The sequence below is a fragment of the Callospermophilus lateralis genome, chromosome 16, assembly GCF_048772815.1.
Source record: "Callospermophilus lateralis isolate mCalLat2 chromosome 16, mCalLat2.hap1, whole genome shotgun sequence".
Taxonomy (NCBI): Eukaryota; Metazoa; Chordata; class Mammalia; order Rodentia; family Sciuridae; genus Callospermophilus; species Callospermophilus lateralis.
This window is the reverse complement of record NC_135320.1, coordinates 70,089,934-70,098,253: the sequence shown is the minus strand read 5'-3', so window position 1 is coordinate 70,098,253 and position 8,320 is coordinate 70,089,934. Positions and strand designations below refer to the sequence as shown.

Genomic DNA, 8,320 nt, shown 5'->3' with positions numbered 1-8,320 from the left:
TGAAAGAACAAATAAAACACAAATTGAACCTTTCTCAGTCTCCTATAGCAATACTAATGGAATGTAGTATATGTTATTACGAAGTCCAACATATACAATAAATGCATCAATAAAGAAAAAAAAAGCACATACCCACAATAAAATTGTGGTTTAAATACCACAATTTCAACCTCAGAAATTGGAAAGGTATTTGCAATTCTTGCTGTTCAGTTGGTTCACTGCATAGATGATATAGACTATGGGCATTCCATTTCCATACTCATGGTAGACATCACTTGTCTATCAGGGAATATTAAAATTCTTTCATTGGCAATTGATTAGAATCATAGGCCTCCAAGCTGAAAACTACTTACCATTCCCAGTAAATGTAAACATAAAACTGACCACTAGACCCAGGAAGAAGCTGTTTCCCTCAGTACATTTCCAGGTGGGATTTTACTTTTGCTCCACTTTCATAATGCATTCCGAAATATCGTCCGCATCACAACTTATCAGTATTCTCAAATGCACACACTTCTTGTCCGACTGCATCTAATATGTCCACTTTCTTCACCATGTTTTGATTACTGTACATATCTTTACCTTTAGAATGATATGACAATAGTCTTAGAATGAAGCGGATGGGAAAAGGAAGCATCAACTCCATCAGCTATTTTCATGCCTGAAACTGTAGGCCACAAACTCACTGAACTGGAAATCTAAACATACTTTGCAAAATTCAAAGATGCTTTCCATTATTGTGTATGTATTTAATTATAATATCCAACCTAAAGCATTAGCACTTGCAGTAGATGTGTAACTAGATGTCTTAATGTCATTTCTAACACTTAAAAACATGGCCACAATATCTATCATTTTTCTTTAGGAAATACTTCAGCATTGGTTTTAAAGTTTTTCTTGGGTAGTTTGAATTTCAAAACATTCAGAATTACCTGAATATTTTTATTTACCTCCTCCTCAATTCAACATAAGCACGCTGTGGGTCTAGATCAGCAAGTGTGATCCTGCCTATTTATTTTTATGCATTCAAAGTGGTGTTCTAAATATCTACTTTATTTAATATTTATGGTAGGCTCTATAGAAAAAACAAAGTTTCATAGGATAGTAGCACTGGTCCTCAAGGAATTCATAATCTACAAGAGGAGACATTCGCACAAATCAGGGAACAGGAGAAGCTGGATGAACAGGAGAGAGTATTACAGGCATTAAGAAGATAGGATCACTTCCCACTGAGGTCATCCAGTAGAAATACCCTCTGGTCACTGGGTCCAGAAAGTAGTAAAAACAATTATAGGTTCCAGTGCAAGCCTGGCTTTACCCAATCATCTTGTAAATATTTATCAAATTTCATGCTTCGTTAGGAATTGAGTATTATAGTACAAGAACAATAACAACAATTATATGAATAACCACTGTTGATTGAAGCTTACTCAGTGCTAGACGTACAAAATTATAGGCATGCTCTTTGACAAATGTTCTGAGGGAAGCATGCATAATATGCTAAGGAGGGAGGGAGGGAAATCATATAATAATTAATGGAAGTAAAAGGCAAAAATTCTAGGAGGCTTCTAAGTGGAGTGATTCAAGTCAAGTATTAAAGGACCAACAGAAGGTAACTGTGTACCTGGGGCCAAAGGACCATTCCCAAAGAGTAAAGCACTTGGAGGAAATTCTCAAAGCAAGAGGCATGGAACAGCAGATATTTTATGCAAAAAAAAAAAAAAAATCTTCTAATCACCTGTCACAAGCTCTTCTGGGTCACCACATTGCCTCCAGAATGCCTTGCTGATGTGTTGCCCATTGAATTCATACTTTGTCACAACTGCATGGTGAGTTTATCAGAGTTACAACATGGACACACTCCCCCTTTATAAGTCCTAAAGAATGGGGCTCCACTCCAACTGAAGAAATTGCCAAATGGGTACACCATAGTTTATGGGTCAGAGGAAAGATAGAGCCACCAAACATTCAAAATAAAAATAAAAATGATTTTTTTAAAAAGTATTATGGGCAAACTTCACCTAGCTCAAAGGCTATAGACATTTTTAGAAATTTTTTATTTGTTCTAATTAGTTATACATGACAGTAGAATACACCTATGTACTTTGATATATCATAAATAAATGGAGTATAATTTCTCATTTTTCTGATTATACATGTTGAAGAATCACATTGGTCATGCAGTCATATATGTATATAAGGTAATAATGTCTGTTTCATTCTACTATCCTTCCTACCCTCATACCCCCCCACACTCACCTCTATCTAATTTAAAGTAATTCTATTCTTCCCTACCCTGCCCCCATATTGTGAATTAGCATCCATATATCAGAGAAAACTTCAACCTTTGGTTTTTGGGGGATTGGCTTATTTTGCTTAGTATGATATTCTCTAGCTCCATCCATTTACCAAAAAAATGGTATCATTTCATTCTTCTTTAAGGCTGAGTAATATTCTCACATTGTTTTTTATCCATTCATCTGTTAAAGGGCACCTAGGTTGGTTCCCATAGTTTAGCTGTTGTGAGTTGAGCTGCTATAAACATTGATATGGCTGCACCTAAAAACTAAGTTTTCCCCTATTGTTGGTATTGATATTGTGTATTTTACTTATAGGTGTGTTTTGTTATATGAAGATTAAACAGTGATAATATAGGCCTGTGAAGGATCTTGTGATATATCATTCTTTCATTTATTATCTCTTCTTGAAAAAATGAAAGATGATGAGGCAAGGATAAAGATACGTAAAGTAGAAAAGTTTTTTTCCTCAAACCTACCTTTTTTTCTCCATTATAAACAATTTTTTAAGTAGAATTTTCTCATTCATGGGACCATCATAATAAATGGCAACGAAATCCATTTCAAACCATCCATTTACAAAACCTCTAGCACCTACTCTCACTTCCCTGGTGTTGGACTGTGACTGCTGATGACTGAGAATATATCTGCCATCCTTCCTCTCTCCTTCCTATTTTCCTCTTTCTTTCTTGCCAATACTGAGAATCAAACCCAGGGACATTCTACCTCTGAGTTACACCCCCATCCCTTTTTTATTTGTGTATTTTGACATGGAATCTCACAAAGTTGCCCAGATTTTACAATCCTCATGTCTCAGCCTCCCAGTTGGCCAGGATCACAGGTGTGCCCCACCACCCCAGCTGACATCCACTTTTCTTGATGGGAGATAACTGATTCATTCGCTCACAACACCATACAAGATGAGCTGCTAATTTTGTTCTATCTTCTGACTGGGTGATTGATTATCACTGAAGATTATCCATAGAAATTAAGTGGATCCAACTCTTAACTGGAATTTTAATTAAATTATCATCCAGCTTTCAACATGTCCAGTAGGCAGAACTATTCTCTGTCTCCTGCTGCCTGCTCATCAGCATGGAGTTGCAGCCCGTCCTCCTCTTCACCTGAATTCCTGTTCAGGAGCCCAGGAGGCTCCTGGTACGTGGCTGTAAGGACACCTTGACTCTGCTCTCCCCAACCCCACACCAGCCTGAGCCAGTGAACACTAGCCCCAGAGCTGCGGCAAGGCCACTAGAACAACAAGGAAATAAAAATTAAATGAGCAAAAACCAAAGTATAGAGGAATGAATGAGTACACTAGGAAGAGACTCTGTTCACAGGGAATCACCTCACCCAACCATTAGTAGGTGTTCCAGTCAGACTCCTAGATCCTGTGGTAGTGGGGACAGTTCCCAGGGAGGATCCCCGCAGGGACTCCCCTACCCTCTCCCATTAGCACAGGGTAGTGAAACGTTGCTGGCTCTCCAGCAACGTTGAGACTCACTTCAATTGGTTTGGGAGACATCTCCTTTCTTATATCTTAGGAAACGTTAGTCATCACCTATTCCATGGAACTTTCATTTTAAAAGATGAAACGTAAAACCGTGCTCCTTGACAATGTGATACACATGTGCAAGCCCACGCTCACAATCTCTTAAATATCCTTAGCATTCAGGAAAACCAGAGAGCATTTCTTACTTTTCAGATAGCAGAGAATAAAAATTCAGGTAACTACCTGTGTAGGTGAGCATATGGGAAAATTGGCACTGCTGTACATTGTTAGTATATTTTGGTGCTCCATTTTTAAAGGATAAAAATTGTAAAAAAATATATTTTGTAATTTAATAATTCCTTGTCCAGGAATGCATTCTTCATAAGTATCTGTAAAATAAGATGCACAGGAACACTTACTGTAGTATTATTTACCATAGCAAATAAAACTCCTTTAATCAACTTAAGAAAGGGCATATAAGTGATTCCTGCAAATGTTAAAAATAATGAGAATTATCACTATGTGCTTCTACCAAGAGAGCTACATCAAACATACCCTTTGGGATTTTTAAAGAAACATATGTATGTATGTGTTCACACCTTACATGAAAGAGAAATTCTAGAAAGATATATAAGAAATTAATGTCAGTGGCTACCTCAGGGAATAAAACTTACAGAAGTAAAGGCAAATTTTTTCTTCAAAACTTTTACCTTTCCACATTTTTAAATTATTTAAATGGGCATGTGTTACTTTATAATTGTTATGGCTTAGATGAGAGATGTACCCCCCAAAAAGCTCATGTCAGACGATACAGGAATGTTCAGAGGTAAATGACTAGATGATGAGGGCTTAACCTAACGGGTGGATTAATCCATTTGATAATTAATAATTAGAATGCACTAGGTGGGTGATAATTATAGACAGGTGGGGCATGGCTGGAGGAAGTAGGTCACCATGGGGCATGGCTTTGTGGTCTATATTTTGTCCTTGGCAACTTGTTCCTTCTCTCTCTCTCTCTCTCTCTCTCTCTCTCTCTCTCCTTCCAAGCCCTTCCACTGTGTTCTACTTCACCTCGCACCCCAAAGCAATGGAGTAGACTGACCATAGACTTAATGTCTAAAACTGTGAGCACAAATAAACTTTTCCTCCTCTAAGTTGTTCTTTTCAGGTATTTAGGTCATACTGACAAAAAGCTGCCTGACACAATAATATAAAAACTAATTGGTGGGGGCTGGGGTTGTGGCTCAGTGGTGGAGAGCTTGCCTAGCATGTGTGAGGCACTGGGTTTGATCCTTAGCACCACATAAAAATAAATTAATTAATTAAATGAAGGTATTGTGTCCACCTACAACATAACATATATATATATATATATATATATATATATATATATATATTTTAAATAATTGGTGGGAAAAAAGAGAGAGAGACTTGTATCTAAAATAAAATAATTCAGGGGTGGAGAAGACCTTCCCAAGCAACACAAAGAGAGAAATCACAAACAAAAAGACCAACAGATTTTGCCTGTGAATTTTGTTTTTAAATTTTAATGCCAAGGAAATACATATCATTAAAAAGTGCTGCTTAGACTTGGCAAAAGATGTTTAAACTTGACACCACCTCTTTTTTTTCCATAAAAAATAAACAATAAACTGAATTACATCGATATTTAAAATTCCTTCCTAAAAGCCTCAGGAAAGATATGAGAAAATTAGCACCAGCATGGAGAAAATATTTGCAAATTATGTATCAGGCAAAGTCCTCATATCCAGAATACCTAAGAGCTCTTAAAACCCAATTGTTTTCTTTTTAAAAGCAAGTGAACCAATCATAAGTGAGCAAAGTACATGAACCGATATTTCCCTGGAGAGGATGGACATAGGGTAAATAAGCACATGAAAAGATGTTCAACTTCACATGCCAACTAAAACCACAATGAGATTTCACTACATACCTATCAGAATAGCAAAGTAGAAAATAGTGACAATATCAAAAGCTGGCGAGGACACAGAGAAATTGAATTACTCATGTATCACTGGTGGGAATGGAAGCTAGAACTGCCATCCTGGAAGCGGTTTAGCTATTTCTTTAAAAAAATTAACATGCAAATACCATATGACCCACTGTACTTCTGGACATTTATCCTAGAGAAATGAAAACTTATATTCACAGAAACCTGGACTTAGGTGCTTATTGCAGCTTTATTAATAATAATAGACCAAAGCTGGAAGCAACCCTAAAGTCCTTCAGCGGAGGAAAGGTTCAGCAGCCATGAATCCAAGCCATAGAACTCTACACTACAATAAAGGAGAGTGATCCTGTGATGCCTGCAACAGCCTGGATGGAAAAAGACAAGCCCAGAAGGTCACCTACTGTAGGATTCCATTTCTATAACATTTTTGAAAGCAGACAATGCAGAGATGAGTAACAGATCAGTGGCTGCTAGTGGTTAGGGACAGTGGAAGAGGGTTGATGTGGATATAAAAGATTAGCATGAAAGTACTTTTTGTATCTTGATTGTGATAGTGCTTACATGAATCTACGCACAAGATAAAATTGTATAAAACTATATACACTCTCACCACACACACACACACACACACACACAGACACACAAGTGCATATAAAACTAGTGAAATATGAATAAGTTCTGTAGATTGAACCAATGTAATTTTCCTGGCTTTAATATTGTATCACAGTTATGGAAGATGTTACCTTTGGGAGAAAGTGAGTGAAAAGTATGTGGGACCAAATGAAAAGGTGTTTTTAAAATAATGGAGGAAAAAACTGAAAGATAAAAATATGTTAGGAAGTACAAACAAAAGAAGGCAAGTAAAATTAAAAAGCAGGATTTAAGACACATTATTAAATAAGGTTCATATTGAGGAAAGTTATAGAGATAAGAGACAAAGTATGAAAGTCTTTGAAAAAAAAACTGAGAAATATACAAAAAAATACAACTGTAGTGGGAGGATTTAACATACCAGTGTGACTATTGAATAAAAATATTGAGCCTTGCATTCTACAGATGAAGATCAAATATTCTATTCATGTATCTTGTAATAGTTACCCAAGTATATCATATACAAAATACCTCAAGAATTCCAAAATGAAGAAATTTCAAAGTCCACAGCTTGACCATTTTGCCTTAAAAATTCATCGAAAAGCTGGGTGTGGTAGCACATGTCTGTAATCCCAGAAGCTAGGGAGGCTTATAGGAGGATGGTGAGTTCAAAGCCAGCCTCAGCAACGGTGAGGTGCTAAGCAACTTGGTGGGACCCTATCTCTAAATAAAATAAGAAAGGGCTGAGGATGTGGCTTAGTTACCAAGTGCCCCTGAGTTCAATCCCTGGTACCCCCCCAAAAAAAAATCACCAAAAATATAATTAAAAGTAAAAGGTAAAAAATAATACAAAATAATCTGGGCAAGGAACTATACTCACAGATGCTTGGAAATTTTGTAAAATAAGAGAATGCTTATTTTATATTGTGTTGACCAAGATTAATTTAATTGAATATCTCAAAATAATGGATAGTTCTATGAGGAAGCACACACTACCAAAATCAAAATTATAAATATTAACTAGCAATAACTTCAGCACAATGTAACAAATAATGACTCCCCTAAAACGTACTTGGTGAAAATAGTTTTAAAGGCAGATTCTTCCAATTTATCAAGGCAAATATAAAAATAATGATATTTAAGGGAGTACTATGATTATATTTAAGAAATGAAGGCACTCTCAGTTTATTTTACTCATATATTGAAACTCTGATAATGGCAAATTCAAGACCCATGCACACAAGCACATAAAGTTACTCTCTTGTAATGTGATGGAAGTATAAATTGATGTAACTTCTCTAGAAAGCATAAATTAAAATTTAAAAATATATAGGCCTTTTTACCTGAAAATTCCACTTAAAAGAACTTTCCCTAGGGTGATAATGTTCCACATATAAAAGATTATTTGCACAAGAAGAGTCAGTTCTTTTTTGCTAGCACATATACTAAAATTGGAATGATACAGACAAGATCATTGTGGCTCCTAGCAAAAATTATATGAAAATTCACAAAGCATTCCATATTTTTATGGAGAGAGCATGGTTAACAGGAAGAGAGATGCAGTTAGGACAAATAACTTCTAATATTCTGTAGAACAGTAAGATAACTACCTTTGACAACAATTAATTGTATATTTCAGACTACCTAGCAGAGAGGATTTTGAATATTCCCAGCATAAAGAAATGATAAATGTTAGAGGTGATGGATATACCAATTATCCTGATCTGATCTGATCATTCACATTGTATACATGTATTCAAATATCATGTTATATCCCATAAATGTTTACAATTAGGATATGTCAATTAAAATGCAAAAAAATAATCGAAAGGTGTATTTTAATGGGATTATTAGCAACAAACATTTAAACACACACAAATACAAATAGAAACAAATGTTTACTATGGAGATTTCTTTTTCAGTCACTTCAAGTTCTTTAAGATGCTTCCCATCAAGAGATGGAATCTA

At 35.7% G+C, this 8,320-nt stretch overlaps 1 non-coding gene across 1 annotated transcript; it reads left to right on the top strand.

Moving 5' to 3' along the window:
• The first annotated feature begins 7,774 nt into the window (after nt 1-7,774).
• Nucleotides 7,775-7,879, top strand: LOC143382455 (U6 spliceosomal RNA). The gene has a single exon (XR_013089001.1). It is a non-coding gene; the product is annotated as a U6 spliceosomal RNA (small nuclear RNA).
• Nucleotides 7,880-8,320: the final 441 nt, after the last annotated feature.